This window comes from Toxorhynchites rutilus, chromosome 2, assembly GCF_029784135.1.
Source record: "Toxorhynchites rutilus septentrionalis strain SRP chromosome 2, ASM2978413v1, whole genome shotgun sequence".
Lineage (NCBI taxonomy): Eukaryota > Metazoa > Arthropoda > Insecta > Diptera > Culicidae > Toxorhynchites > Toxorhynchites rutilus.
This window is the reverse complement of record NC_073745.1, coordinates 146,772,202-146,788,718: the sequence shown is the minus strand read 5'-3', so window position 1 is coordinate 146,788,718 and position 16,517 is coordinate 146,772,202. Positions and strand designations below refer to the sequence as shown.

The following is a 16,517-nucleotide window of genomic DNA, read 5'->3' as shown; positions in this document are numbered from 1 at the left end:
GGTGAGTGGTTGTTATTTAATATTATCGTATGCAGCTGTGAGCTAGTGACATAAAAATGCATTTGGCCTACAAACATGTATGACGATAATTTATGGCGTGGGAATGAGTTTATGTGAATAGGATCGTTGGGATTTTATGACAAGTGAGAAAGGATAATGGTAATAGGTTATCCCGCTACACCATCCCTCTTTGGGAGAATGATGTAACCGGGTGGAATCATTCTAATTTAGTAATTTGGGTGTTATGGCTTCTCCTCTTACATATGGTTAACTAACTATATTTACAGGTTGTGATAAATTCGTAAATTTAATTATATAGTGTATTTAATTTATAATAGTTTTAATTTGTTCTGTGATGCTTATTGTATAATATTTGTATTTAATGATTGTCGATAATTATGATGATAATAACAGTGATGATTTTAATAATAATTATAATTGGGAAATAATTAAGTAAAAATGAACTTAATCTTAATCACGTATTCATTAAGACAACGATGGTTTTTTTCTAAACTTCCGATTGATTGTGGGTGATAGGGGGTAGAAAATTTTTGTTGAATTTGGAGTAATTTTGAAATATTGTCAAATAATTCATTCTTGTATTCGGTTCCTTGATCAGTTTGAACAATTGACGGAGTACCGTATACGAGAATGCAATTTTCTATAAATGCTCTCGCTATTGTGGATGCTTGTTTGTCTGGGGTTGGTTTTATTATTACATATTTGGAGAGGTTACATTGGATAGTTAATGCATATCTATTTCCTGAATTAGATTTGTTAAAAGGTCCGATAGTGTCAATAGATACACAATCAAAAGGTTTTTCTGGGGTGGGTATTTTTATAAAGTTTTCCTTGGTCGGGGTTTTGTGTTTATTTTGTTTGCATTGTATACAATTTCTAACATATTCATAAATTTCTGATTTCATTTTGCTCCAGGAATAGAGTCTACTGAGCTTTTTATATAATCGATTGGCACCTATATGTCCTCCAATTGGTGCATCATGATAATTCTTCAGGATTTTCAATTTTTCTTCTTGGCTTTCTATCACACGCTTGGGTGTGTAGAGCACTATTTGCAAGTTTTTTAGCGAGTCGTTACAAGTCTTCTTGAAGAATTGAACGCTGCATAATTGGAATATCACGCTTGATAACGCTAGAGCTATCGCGCTTATTCTTAATTTTTTGGCCATATTTTCAACTTTCTGTAATAGATTCCCTAAGGTCTCTTTCGAGTTGCTTGCAATTTTTGTATTTGTCGACATTAATTCTTTGAATCCTGTTTTATTTTTAATTGCGCATTTCATATTATTAAATTCATTCTCGCTAGCGTTTTCATTATCTTCGAGTGCGCGTCCGCATTGAAGTTTGGGTAGGTTTTCCCATTCGGTTGGTTCAACTGCCTCGTATACTTTGAGTTGATCAGACTCATTGACATCGAGTACAGTGTTATTATTCAAATGTTCGTATTCCGTCTGATTCATATTTTGTTCTTTTCTTGTCATTGCTCTCGTTTGAACGGCTAGGACGTTTATTGTTTTCAAAGTTTCAGAATCAATTGCTATTCGTGACAATGCGTCGGCAGTTACGTTTAGTTTTCCTTGTACATATTGTACGTCAAAATTAAATTCCTCTAAATCTAGTCTCATTCGTGTTAATTTGGAAGATGGATTCTTCATTGAAAAAAGGTAAACAAGCGGTCTATGGTCTGTTTTTACCGTGAATTTTCTTCCGTATAAGTATGGTCTAAAGAATGTTATTGCCCAATGAATGGCAGTAAGTTCCTGTTCAATTGTCGATTTATTTGCTTCACCTTTGGTGAAGGCTTTACTTGCATAAGCGATCGGTAATTCGATTCCATCGCAATCTTGAGCCAATACTGCGCCACAGGCAGTTTTTGATGCATCGGTTATGAGTGTGAATTCCTTTTTAAAATCGGGAAATTGTAAAATTGTGGGAGAAATCAGTGCTGATTTTAGTGAATTGAATGCTTGCTGACATTCAGAGCTCCAATCGAAGACTGCATTTTTTCGAAGGAGTTTGTTTAAGGGATGCGCAATTTGGGCAAAATTTTTAATAAATCTTCTATAATAGTTGCAGAAAGCAACGAATCGACGGACTTCATCCGATGTGTTTGGTGTAGGGTAATTTAATATGACTGAAAATTTTGATTTATCTGGTTGGATGCCAGATGCGGATATATTATGACCTAGATATGTGACATCTGGTCTAAAGAATGAGCATTTTGCGGGGTTAAGTTTCAAATTATATTTTTGGAGTTGTTTAAAAACTTTTTCCAAATTACTTAAATGATGATTTATGGAACATCCGACTACTATAATGTCGTCAATGTAAAGGAAAGCACACTCAGGTGGTAAGCCGCTGAGTGCAATTGTCATCATTCTTTGGAAACTGTTTGGGGAAATATTTAATCCGAAAGGTAGTCTATTGAATTCGAAATGACCGTTTGAAGTAGAGAATGCTGTTAGTTTTTTGGAATTTTCGTCAAGTTCTATTTGGTGGAAACCTGACATTAGGTCTAGAGTAGTAAAGTATTTGGCTCTTCCTAAATGATCGAGTATTTCATCTATTCTTGGAAGGGGAAATTTATCTGGTGTAATTTTTTTGTTGAGCTGGCGAAAGTCTACCACTAATCGCCACTTTTTATCTTGTGTATTAGATTTTTTGGGCACTAAAAGTATAGGGGAATTATATGGAGAGGTTGATGGTTGGATGATTCTATTTTCTAACATATTTGATATTTGTTTATTTATTTCTGTTATTTGGGCCTCTGGAGTTCGATAATTTTTTATGTAGACGGGGTTTTTGTCGTTGAGTTGAATGTTTTGTTTATAAAAATTGTTGGTTGTTAAGAAGTCATCTTTTAAAGCGAATATTTCGTTATAGTTTCTGCAGAGATTTATCAGTTTGTGTTGGGCTTCACGGGGAGTGTTAGTTAGATTTAATTCTTCAATTAATTTTGGTATACGATTAGGGTTGTTAGTTGTGTTGTGGTTGATTGTAAAATGTGTTAACGGTTGGGTTAGTGGCTTGAAATTTTTGGGTAGGAGTATTTCAGACGTATTGGTATTAATGATTTTAACGAATTGTGTTTTAGAGTTAACTATGGAATTTGCGCAAAATACTCCAGGTTTGATTTCTTGAGAAATTATGACAGTGTCTTCTTTTATATGTGGAATTTATATTTCTTTGATAATCTGGCATCTGGGGGGGATGACTAGATGATCGTCCCATGTGTCATGGATCGGTACTTCTAGATTAGTCTCATTGAAGAAAAAGGATAGTAACCATGTCTTCAAACACAGATTACATTCATATTTTGTTAAAAAGTCTTTTCCTAGAATGCCGTCAGCTGTAATTGGGAATTGTTTATTCACCAAATGGAATTGGTGTGGAATTTTATTATTTTCTATAAGTAGACTAGTGTTGGTACTACCTATTGTTTCAAGTTTGCCTTCGGTCACGCCGTTTATTATGCATGTATTATTTTTGTTAATTTTTTGGTTGCATTTGATTAAATTTTCCTTCAGGATTGATATATCTGCCCCTGTATCAAGAATAAGAACGCATGGTTGTTCGCACATGCTTAATTTAACTATAATAAACATTGAACAAGTAATATTTAGGTTGAAAATATTTGATGTTGATTTCGGTTTTCCTCCTGTTCTTCGTCCGACAACGCGCGGAGGTTCGCAGCCGGGTTTTCGGAGTTTTCCGCAATTCTAATGAAATGTTGCGGTCTGTTGTAATAGTTTTGGCTGCCATTGCCTCTAAAGTTTCTGTTTTGGTTAGGGAAATTCTGTTGATGATATTGGCGATTTTGGTTAAAATTTTGGTTTTGTTGAGGTTGATTATTGAATCTACCACCTCTTCCTCTATAGTTATTAAAATTTCTACCACGATTGTTCTGGTTGAAACGGTTAGGGTGCGGGTAGGGCGGTTGTCGCTGCCCGCGATTGTAAATAAGCACATTTGCTGATTTGGTTGTCAGCGATTTATATTTATTGACCTTCTCCACTGCGTCAGCTATGCTGGTGAAGGTTCCCGCACGTAATATAGTTTTTAATTCGGGGTTATCAATGCCTTCAATGAGGGCATCGATTCCTGCTTGGCAAGCGAGTTTTGCTGCTCGTTGCGGTGGTGTCTCTTCCTTGATGTGTAAATCGATGAGTTGTTCGGTCAGCTCTTCAACTTCCTTACATAATTCGTCTGCTGACTGTTTTTTTATAGACTTCAACTTCGCTAATATGCTGTCGGCGCTAGTCTTTGATATACATGTAGTTTTTAAATTTGTTAGCAGTGAAGGTATATCCACGCTATTATTAATTGCTCTTCGAGCCTTTTTGTCGAGTCTGGTCAGTAGAAATTGATATACCAACGCTTTGTTTGCGCTGGGGGAGATTTCATTTAATAGTGTGGCTGCACTGATGAACATATCGAGTCCATCAGGTGAGCCGTCGTAGATTGGCACCATTGCGGCTGCCTCTTTGTAATCGAATTTGGACATTTTCGGTTTTTGTATTCCAACAACGAACAATATCGCAAGAGCTACTTCTTTGAAAGATTTTTGTTTAATGATAATGTTTATTTTATTTCTAATATCTTGATATATTAGGTTAGCATTTTCGGCAAGCAATAACAATTCTTCGGCCTCTTTATTGTGTACGAGAGGGTCTACTATTGTTTTAATATCTTCAGCTAATTTTTCAGCTTCTGCGAGCTTGGTTCTCAATGTAGCTTTTCTTAACTTTTTAGTTTGCTCGGATCGCAGTGATTTTGCAATTACTTGTAGTTTCTGTATTTTGTTTTCTATTAAACTTGCCATTAAATTAAAGGCGAAATTTTTATTTCTGATTTTATTGATGTCTACAATAAGTAGTCTTACAGCTTAGCACATATTACATGAACATTTTGTGGTTTTTTTTTTCATTAACAATTTTTAAATCAAAAAATTTTTTTTTCATATTTTACATCTCATAATTGACTTACCATCTCTGTCGGCGGTATCCTACTACGGTATCAGTAAGGGTGAGCTTTGTGCTAGGGGTCACATAAATGGTTGCTCCATGGATGTCTTCCATTTTGATATTGAAACCTCTTTTCGGCTGCTTCGGGTGTTGCTTCCTATATTGCCGCCATCCGATTTTTTCCACTAATGAGATGTGTTCCGCTTGGGCCTCCGCCTGGGCCAAGATGTCCTTGATGTTCTCGTTCCACATGTTTAGTTTTTCCAATGGTCACTAGTTCGTGTAATGGGTTTCTATTGGTTCGTTCACATGGGTGGTTAGCACAGTTCCGTTTATTAGTTCACTTTGGTCTAGTTGGCACGTCTTCGTTGATTAGTTCACTTTGTTCAAATTTTGAAAAAAATTAGTTCACTTCTGCCCTTTATACCTGGTTGAGCTGTGCCGCTCTCACTGCTCGGGAGGCTACTCTCTCCGAGTAATTCTTATAAAACGTGTGCATTAACCGCACAACACCGTAACCTAACGCGGCACCAGCAAGGATGCATAAAGCAATCGTTTGCGGTGAACTCGACACTGGGGCGCTCGACACTATCTCGTCTGCCGAGAAAAAGCCCATTTTTGAACGTTCACTGTTTCGTCAAAAAAAAAAAAAATTGTTTGGTTTCACTCATAGCCGAAGATTCAGGCTAAAGTCACGGTCGCCATGTGGGGGCTCAAAGAGATCCCTTTTTGGGCACTTGTGATATTGTTGAAACTCAGACACTTTCCATCTATATATCAACACTATATTCTTAGTTCCTCGCGTGCTTCGTTGGCTTAACTAGTTAATTGCAAGACTCCTCGCTTGCATTCGACATGTACTTTTTATAATGCTTAAACTAAAACTCTACACAAGATAGCTTCTATTCTAGAGGAGCCAGCCAGGAAATATGTGAGCGCGTTCGATTGGTTCGAACGGGTCAAAACGGAGAACAAAAGGGTAGTGGTTGTTTCTGTGTGTTGTCATTTCACACTTGGTTGAAGTGGGTTAGTTCTGCATAATGTTACGCTGCAAGGGTGAGTGGTTGTTATTTAATATTATCGTATGCAGCTGTGAGCTAGTGACATAAAAATGCATTTGGCCTACAAACATGTATGACGATAATTTATGGCGTGGGAATGAGTTTATGGGAATAGGATCGTTGGGATTTTATGACAAGTGAGAAAGGATAATGGTAATAGGTTATCCCGCTACAACGGTCTTCAGAAAAAATTAAGAAAAAACGCGCTACACGCATATTTCATTCATTGTGCCGCTCATAACATAAATTTGGTATTAAAGACGCAGTAACAGCAAATCGTGAAATAAAGCAGTTCTTCGAAGATGTAGAGAGCATTTATGTGTTCTATGGACACAGCATTGTAAGATGGAATGAGCTACAACATGAAGATAATGAAGAACAGACAACGTTGAAAAGGTTAAATCCTACTAGGTGGTCAGGCAGATATGATGCAGTATATGCTTTGAAATTAAGATACAATGATGTGTTGAAATCGTTATCAAAACTAATTTTAACTGCTCGTACAATGAAGGAGAGAGCGGAAGCAACAAATCTCAAGAAGAAAATAGAAAAGTTTGAATTTGTGTTGTTATTAACTACACAGTGCAAACTGTTACAAAAAATTAATATCGCCTCCAAGATGCTACAAACTGAAAATCAAGATCTGAAGACTGTAGAAAACGTGTTAGAAAATGCTTTGGATTCCATTCTGTCATTACGAAATAGTTATGATGTTTTTGTGGCTGAAACGGAAAGTATTTGTAACAAATGAGGAATTTCAACTGCATACAGCTCGAATCGAGTCAAGATCGTTAAACGACACTTTGATGAGTTGGCTGCAGACGAACGCCTTTTAAATCCCAAATCTAGATTTAAGGTGAACATCTTTTACACCATGATTGATGTACTATCTTCACAATTGAAGAACAGATTCACAGGTATGAAATTAGTATTGGAAACATATGAAATGATACAACTGAATTACATCGTAACAACTGAAGATGCTGTACTCACAGAAAAAGCGAATGAATTTACTAATAAATTTAACAATAATGTGTCATACCTGTTTGCTCCTCAGTTACTATCGCTGAAGTCATCATTTAGTAAGGAGTTAAAGGCGATGAGCAGTGTTAAACAGTTAGCAGATTTCATCATAATCCAAAATAACATGCTTGCATCTAGCTACCCAGACATTTGTACTGCTTGTTTTATGTATTTGACTTTACCGGTGTCCGTTGCGAAAGCCGAAAGATCCTTCTCAAAATTGAAGTTAATAATTGTAGTTGAATTAATAATTTTTTAAGAAGCACCATGGGACAGGAAAGACTATCGGGATTAGCAATTTTATCGATTGAAAGCGAGAGAGCCCATAACATCGATTTTGATAACGTAATTGATCAATTCTCCTCAAAACAGGCAAGAAGAAGAAATTTGTAAATTAATTCAAATAAATAATTATTACTTACCTACTGAGCTAAAGCCAGATACTAAGAGATTTTTGTTTATATACCCATACGATGAATAAATGTTTATAATAACAACACATTTTGGTTTTCCTGTTAGTATTATATTATGAAGTTAGCAATATCGTAATATATAATGTATTCTGATTTCATTTTTATTTTTTTAGCAATAACGTAAATAAAACTTTTAGTCTAGAGATTAGGTACAATATACTTATATCCTATTAATCCCATTGGAGATTAACATATTATGCAACTTACTAGGGCCCCTTCATACTGCCTTGCACCGGGGCCCCAAGCTGAGTGTTTACGGCACTGCTCCCTCCTCTAGCGAAAAGTCGTCCTCGGCTTTTGAATTATTATATTTGTGGTACCATTACTGTTTTCTGTTGTGAATCCGTGTCCGTGTCCGGGTTGTCTTCGTCCTTAAATCGTTTCGGTGTGTCTTCATAGATGAATAGGGTAGTCTTCTTCGGGATGCGTACTCCAAGGGTCCAGGCTACGGCGAGTCCGATAATGATTATTGTTATTATAGAAAGTGAACCGGATGATAGCCACTTAAGTAAATGTAGGTTCACATGAAGATTATCTGTTGTTGAGTTTAAATGATTAATGTAGTTCCGTTGCTCTGGGTTCAATTGCTGTAAGTACTCCAAAGGTATACGGTCCATTAACTTAGTTGAAGTTACCTTTAATCCAGTCGTGGGAATGAATGGTTTCGAAGGAATTTCTATTTCCTTGTTGAAGTATTCCTCGTTATTCAATCTAATAGAGCAGTTTGATATTTGAATGAGGTATGATCCCTCTAATCGTTGGTTGTGTGCTGAACAATTGGAGCGGATCGTCATGTTGACTTGATTTACCACGATATTGAAGTCGTCGACCTTTTTGACAAAGTTTTGGCCGTATGTTTTCTCCATCGGGCATTGGGATGGTTCTCCATTAAAGAGCTGCTCAATACAGCTGTCCGGTGCTTCTAACTGCTGATTCAAGCATACATATAAATTTCTGGTTTTTGGACATGGTATCTCCGATGAAAATGAATTTGGACCCTTCAGATAGTACTTGGATTTTAGGTGAATACGTGTGCTATTCGAAATCATTGGTTCAATGTAGTATAATGTGAACGCATCGCTCGTAACCTTTGGAATTTTGAGCACGTAGACTATGGAATGTTGCGAGTACATAACGTATGCGCTGGCTATGTCGAGGATATTATCTATGGTGTCTGATCCTAGGCCGTTGTCCTGCAGCGTATGCTGCGCTGCTGTTAGTTCTTGTAGACTGATGAGCCGACTACTGGGTATGCTAAGCCTGGCTAGGGAAATTGCTTCTTCTATAATTTCTATTTGGTGGGAGAGTTCATCTAAGTTGAATAAGAGGTTTACAGAATCAAGCCCTTCTATAGCTTTGTTTACTAGGTTATTAGAATTTGCAATCATTATGTTGATAGTTTTTGTAAGTTTTGAAATCCATTCTTCAAAGTCATGGTTAATTTTGATTTGTTTGTCGTTTTGATCTATAAGAGCATTTGTGGTAGTATTTATGATTCTAAGATCTTCCGCGTCGGGACTGCCTGACACGTATTTCCATATTTCACCTATTGTTTCCCACCTTCTTACTCTGTGTGGTTTGATTTTCCAGAATGTTTGATAGAGTTTGCTTATTTTCACTTGAATAAGGGAACTGAGTAGATGTTTGTTAACTATTTTTTCTTCCGCGTCTATTCTTAGTTTTTGTATCGTATTTTCGATTTCGTTTAGATCTATTTTATGCAGAATTCTAATGTGTCTATTGCTGATTTTCGCCGCTCCTAAAGGGATAATGGCAACGGGGCTTTGCCTTAAGTCGTGGATCAGTAAAGTCGAAAGTCCTTCTGTCGCCAGGATACATAGTCTGTAAATGAATTTTGAAAAGGTCTTTGTCAGGATTGAGTAGTCTTTGATAGGATTCGTTTCAACAAGATCCGGTTAAGTCTCTCTTTTGATATTTCTTTTGTGTACTTTGATGTCTGTCTCGTCCGTTATGGTTCGGTCTGTTTGATTTTTTATTGTCACCCTTCGGTATCTGGGGGTGTACGGTGTAGGTTTCGCCTTACCTTTCACCAAAGCCTCTGGGTTTTCTATAATTTTGAATTCTTCAAATGAAACTAAAGGAATTTTCGAATTAATAGCGTTTGCATTCTGTGTAATATTATCTTTAGCCGTTTGGATTTATTTTTATTTACTAAGATTGATTTCGTCAATGTTTAGCGACGAGGAGTTGCCAAAAATGATTTCTCTGGGGGATAATTTTGTCACAGAATGTTTCACGTCATTGTATAAGGCGGTGATGATAGAGAGGCCTTCGTAGAGGGTATGGTTTTTCACCTTTTTCTGATTTGCCATATACATTTCTAATAACGTATTGTGGAATCGTTCGATGATTCCGTTAAATACTATTGCTACTGCTTGCAAAGTGCAGTGCGCATTCGTGTTTTTCTAGAAAGGTTTTAAATTTCGCACTTCTAAATTAAGTTGCTTGATCACAGGTGATCAGCTTAGGTATTCCAAAGATTTTAAAATATTTGATTAGCACTTCGATCAATTCATCTGCCGTTTCATTTTTGATTTTGAAGATCTGTCCGAATTTTGAAAATGAATCTATGAGTGTGAGGAATTTTTCTCCTTCTTTAACATAGACGTCGATGTAAATGTTCTCCAATGGTTTTTCAGAAATGCGTCGAATAATGGGGATTTTGAATGGTCTTCGCTCGTATTTAGCGAATTTGCATTCCTCGCAATTTTTTGCAAATGATTTGATCTTGGAAATCATACCAGGGAAATATACCGATTTCTGGATTTCTTCGTGCGTAAGTCTCCAATTTCTGTGATTGAAATTGTGACTTTTCTTGATGAAGTCCAGTTGGTCGGCGTCGGAAATGAGGTCTGGCAATTTCAGATTGCAAAACTGAACCTTCATACCAGAGCGGAAATGTGTTTTGAGGATTTTAGAACAGGATGAGATAATGGGGGGAGATGCGAAGATGCCATTGTTCACTCCGGGGTCCAGGGTGTCCTTCAATATACGAAGGAGTTGCTCGTCATCGTAGTTTTCCTGGTGGAATATATGCCTGTTTTGTCCTGGAAAAACACTAAATAATATATGAGGGCTTCTGGTTTGATCTTTGGATACTCTAAGGATAATTTGATTCCGAAATTTGTTTATAATTTCAGGTCCGTATAGAGGGTTGTTTTCGTAAAATTCATTTTCCAAAACGATTTGACTATTTGTTTCCAAACGGGGAATTCGCGATAGTTCGTCAGCTACCACGTTCTGTTTACCCTTCTTGTAGATAAGTTTAAAGTCAAATTGCTCTAAGTAAAGCCGTTGTCGCGTCACACGTCCCGTTGCGTCTGTTAGTTTTAGTTCTTTCGTCAATGGTTCGTGGTCAGTATAAATGGTAAAAGTCCGTCCGTAAAGATAGGGTCTAAACGTTTGAGCCGCGAAATATATCGCAAGCAATTCCTTTGACGTTGCCGAATAGTTTTCTTCGGCTTTAGATAGAGTCCGGGAAAGATAGGCTATTGGCCTTTCTTTTCCGTCCACTAGTTGCGAGAGAACAGCTCCGATCGCTACATTTGAGGCATCCGTCGTTAGGATAAAAGGTTCATCAAAATTCGGGTACGCCAATATAAGATCAGATGTCATAATATTTTTTAATTCTGAGAATGCTCTCTCATAGTCAGCTGTTATTTCAAAAACTTTATTCCTTCCTCTTAGTTTAGATGTCATTGGTTTTGCCATATGTGCGAAGCGAGGGATAAATCGTCTATAATAGCCGATTGTTCCCAAAAATGATTTAAGTTCTTTTTGAGTTTTTGGTAACTGCCATGATCGTACAGCTTCGACTTTTCTTGGGTTGGGTTTTACCCCTTCCGTCGTTACCACATGACCCAGAAATTCTACCTCCTTTCTCAAGAACTCTGATTTGTCGCATTGAATTTTAAGGTTCGCTTCATTCAAAGTTTGAAGCACTTTCGAAATATCTTCTAGATGTGTCTGTAAGGACGTTGAATAGATGATAATATCATCCATATAGACGAAGCATCGCACCCCTAAATGTTTCCTTAAGACTGAGTCCATTAGTCGCTGGAAAGTGGCGGGGGCGTTTTTTAGCCCGAAAGGCATTCTTAAAAATTCATATTTCCCATTGTCGACATTGAATGCCGTCTTTGGGATGTCAACGGGATCCACTTCAATTTGATGGAATCCACTGGCCAGGTCGAGCACAGAAAAATATTGTGCTTTTCCTAGACGGTCCAATATTTCGCTAATTTCCGGTATTGGATACCGGTCAGCTGGAGTTATTTGGTTCAGTTTTCGGTAGTCGATCACGACACGGAATTTCTTGGTACCTGAGTTATCAGCCTTCTAGGGCACCACCCAGATGGGAGAAGTCCAAGCTGATGCTGATTCTCGTATGATGCCTGTATCTAAGAGTTTTTGAATTTGGTCCCCAACTATCTCTCGCAAGTGATAGGGGTATTTGTAAGTCTTCTGGTGTATGGGATTATTTTCCGTGGTTAATATTTTATGTTTTATCTGATGAGTGAAAGCCAATTTTTGACCATCTTTAAAAAAGACGTTCTTGAATGGCCGCAAAGTTTTGGCAAGAAGCCTGATCTCCTCTTTATTGAGGTGGTCGGCAGGAAAATTGAGGGTTTCTTTTGCGTGATCGGTGTTCAATAAGAAGTTCCCGTTTTCGAATGGTTTTATTGATTGGTGTTTTGCTGAACCTTGTGTATGAATGTGTACGGTTGCTTCATTATTGTTGGACATATAAAGTCCTGGTTGGATAGAAATGGTTGGTGTTAGGTTTAATTCGTTGTCAATTAAAAAGGATCCGTCCTTTGCAGTTTTGATTTTCATAAACGATTCAAAATTTTCATAAAAGTTTGTAGATAACTGAAAATATTTGTAAAATCGAAACGCTGATTCCCCAATGATTAGTTCATGAGTTTCTGTGTTTATAATTGCTTTCAAGGCCGCTAAATTTTCATAGCCTATCAGCCCATCGAAATATTTGTGAAATTTGAAGGCATAAAAAGGTAGTTTCTTTTTGGTTGCCTCTGGGAAAAGATTGATGCAAACCATTTTGTCGAGGAGAAATTTCCCGTTCTTATTGGAGACTATGGCAGTGTGTTTAGCTGTGCGAGGTTTTTCTATGTGCTCGGGACTAATATATGACTTATTCGCCCCGGTGTCTATCAATATTTTAATTGTTTTTTGGTTTGCGGTAAACTTTATGTACGGAATGAAATTTAGGTCAGCTGATTTGACGTGTGGCCGTCCTGAAAATTTACTTCCTCGGGCTCGCTATCACTATCAGTTTCCACGAATTCTTCGTTTTCATCTTCTTTTTGTTCTTCGCATGCTACGTGTTTAATTTCTGTGTTATTGTTTTCCGTCCTATGTGTCGGTCTCGGTGGGAATAGCTTACGCTGTTGGAATTTTTCGAGCGGTTTATTTTTATGCTGAACGGCGCCGGCGCTGCCGCTTCCGCATTTTGATTTAACAAGACTGCTTGATAAGCGTCTTCCAACGTGGCGGGTTTTGATAGGCGAAAAATGGAGGCAAGCGGTTCGCCGATGTTATCCAAGTATTTTGTTATAGTTAGCATGTCGATAATTTCTGACACTGAGACGGGGTTCAACTGTATGTTAGTCTTAATCTTTGTGTTCAGTTCCTTCATGTCGGTAAAAAACTTTATTTGGCTCTTATCGCCTCTTCTTGAATTGAAGAGGAGCGATAAGTTGGTGCTCAGATCTCTCTGATCACCGTAGTTTTGAATCAATATTCGTTTGATTTCTGTGATTTGATTGGGGTTACCGTTCGCACAGAGAATGGTGCGGGCTTCCCCTTTTACTTTGTTTTTAATGGCTCTTAGGTAAATTTGATTGATTGTGTCTGGGAGGCCATTCTCCCCTTTGACGCTAAAGGTATCGAAGATTTCATCTAATTCCTCGATCCATGCATGTAATTCTTTTTTGCAGCCCGAGAATTCGGACATATTTTTAATGGGATCAGGTATCCGATAGGCATCCTGTCCCTGCCTTAGCTGTGCTTGCAACTGCACCACGGTGGCTTGCAGTTGCTGCACGCTCGAGTTAGTGTTTCTATTTAATTTTTCGGTGAGCGCTGCCACCGTATCTTTAATTTGCTCTAACTCGGTCGATCCCAATCTGGTTTCAGGCATTTTTTATGGTTTTATTTAAAAGCTTCAGTACTTACAACAGTAACCGTTCCAGCTTGCAAGCGGATCAAGATGAGTTCGTCTAAGAGGGGTGTCGTCGCTTTTCCAAGAAGAGTCTTCTGAATATTGCAGGGCGTGACCCTTTCCAGAGCAGTTTCACTTGATCACTTTTTCTTTACACTCGCGCTGGCATCCCACTTCTGACACCAGTTAATACATACACGTGCGCGGTTGAGTTTTTAAAAAACAACTTTATTGGTAACCACTACTTTACAGCCACTAGATCGTCACGAGAAAGAGGCAGAGCACTGCAAGTGCTCACCTTTTATTACGATAAAGTGTCTACTCAGCTTATTTGCCTAATGACGCGCCGTTTTGGCGCGAGCTTGTCTTATTGGCTAGTTTCTGCTTAACATAATCCCTAACGCTCCAACATGGACCATGGAACATGGACCAAAATAAATGAATTTCAAAAAAAAATATTTAAAATTCCACTTCTTTACTTTGCTATTGCAAAAACAAATCCTTCCACTTTAAATGGCCCACCCTGTACATTGCTTGTATTGTGATACGATTTGTATTCCATTTCTAATAGACAAAATATCTGTTGCATCAAATCAGTCTACATAATTTTTGCGTTCGCTCATCCTTTCTAACAATTTCATTTCTCGTTTGAGAAAAAGTTGAGTAAACATCGTTTGCCAGTGCGCGTAGATCGGGAATTACTTCTTCTTCTGTAGGAGCATTGTACCACTGCGACCATTAGTTTGATCTATTGTAACTTCCTGTTCGTTACTCGTGAGTGACTATGAGTGTCTAGCTCAAAGAGCATGATGAGAAAACCACAGGGTCGTTCTCCCAGCACTCACCGGCAGCATCTAGCTGTTAATCGGGAGCTCGGGTTTAATTTCCTAAAAGTGTTATACACACGCAACAAGGGACAGAACCCTCAGCCGTTTTCCAACTTCCTCAAAGGCTGACGATGGCACACGATTCCTGCCAAACTAGAGCGGGCGAGGCCTGACAACTCCTTTTGAGTTCGGGAAAACGACAAACAGAAATACGGAAATATGTGTACAAACGAAAATTTATGTAAACCAAACTTTTAATTTCTTACACGTGTATTATGTTTGTAGTGGCGTACTATATAAATTCTAGGTGTAAATACTTCTTTTACTTTTAATTTAATTCTAAACATATACTTTTCTATGTGTTTTGATATACTTTACTATTTGTGACGTCACAGTTTATGGTTTTGTATACTTGCGCAATCGTTATGTATTTGAGCAATGTGGTGTGGTCCTCAATTTGGTGTGATACGTTGTTTATCCATATCCTTGTGTGAATATGTCTTCCTGTTTCGTCCTCTGGGACACGTCTGTCCAGGTTCGATTGTCCTTCGCAATCGGTTGTAAAAGTTGCGGTTAGAGTGCTCGGTCTTGCTGTAAGCCAATCGCTTGAGTTTGTTGGTGGCTCTCTACACTTTCGGCCTAGAAAGTTGTGGTTGATGCCTATTTTGGAGAAGACATAAAAAAAAGGCCCACTGTGCGGACCTGCACAGTTGAGGTTAGCACTGTATCGATCGAAGACCACCACCACTCGCCACCACATGCTCGTTTTATTTTACTTTACCTTTTTTTCAGTTTTTTTTTTCTTTTTCAGGGTTTCCAGGTAAGTGTATAATTAATTATTTTTCAGGTTCCTATTTCTATAAAAAAAACCTATATTATGTACTTCTATCTTTCACTACTATTCTGACAAACCTTTTTTTCACAAACTCAATTATTCTACAATTCCTTCCACTAACTGTTTCTTTTTTTTCATTTATGCCTACAACAAAAATTCATGAATACACATATTACACACAAAATACAAAAATTAAATTACTACACCCGACGCGCACTTCTACTCCCGTTCATAGTTCTAGGCAGAAAGACTGACCATCGCCTTTAGCCGAGTGTTCAAGCCTATTGTTGGAGGGAAGCGGAAAAAACCCAACTCCGACAATGGGTTTGTACCTTCGCTATCTGGCTGAGAGCCCTGCCTAGTGAGCGGTGTGTAGAACACTTCAAATGCGGTTCTCACTACAGCTCAAACCGACGCAGCCATCTGCCTTCGATTACCAGGGGAAAGACACGCTGCAGTATTCGCATTGTGCGCAGTTTTTGTGTGTGTAGTTTGTTGTGTTGTGATGTGGGTGTGTTGAAAGGTGTCAAAGACACATATGATATGGAACCTACCGGTTACATTACCTCCCCGTCCGTCTTTCAAAAGGAACTAAGTTCCTTTTGAAACTTAGAAGAAAAACAACTCCTACTCAAACATCACTTACCCGGGGATAAGAGAGTTGACGGGGTGTAAAAGGCTATATTTGGTGTCCTGATATTCTCTCACACTCGCGAGAGAAAACAGGACACAGCGAAAACGAATGAATAATCAAGGCGATGTCATACCCTTGGTGAACAATACCAAATGTCACAATTAGTTTGTTTACTAATTCAGTTCACTTCTTTAAATTCGGAGGATAGATATATTTGGAGAAACGTTTTCATTTTCCAGCATAATTCTAGACGAAGAGCGCTCATTCGATCGGATTCCCTCAGAGATCGGTTTTATTTACATTGAGTAATGTTTGGAATACGAATATGGGGATTTATTCTGGAAAGCAAGACTGTTTCTATTCATGCAGTGAATCGAGGGCAGGTAAGTAACATTCATTAATGTATTACTAAATTTTGTTTCTTTTTCAGATGCACCATTCAACTTCTGCAGCAGCTGAATGAGTACAAATACT

The 16,517-nt window shown here is 37.9% G+C and overlaps 1 long non-coding RNA gene across 1 annotated transcript; it reads right to left on the bottom strand.

Moving 5' to 3' along the window:
- Positions 1 to 14,561: 14,561 nt before the first annotated feature.
- Positions 14,562 to 16,052, bottom strand: LOC129770318 (uncharacterized). Its single transcript, XR_008742095.1, has 3 exons — positions 15,487 to 16,052; positions 15,356 to 15,431; positions 14,562 to 15,276 (listed from the first exon to the last, which is right to left on the bottom strand). It is a non-coding gene; the product is annotated as an uncharacterized LOC129770318 (long non-coding RNA).
- Between the last annotated feature and the right edge of the window lie 465 nt (positions 16,053 to 16,517).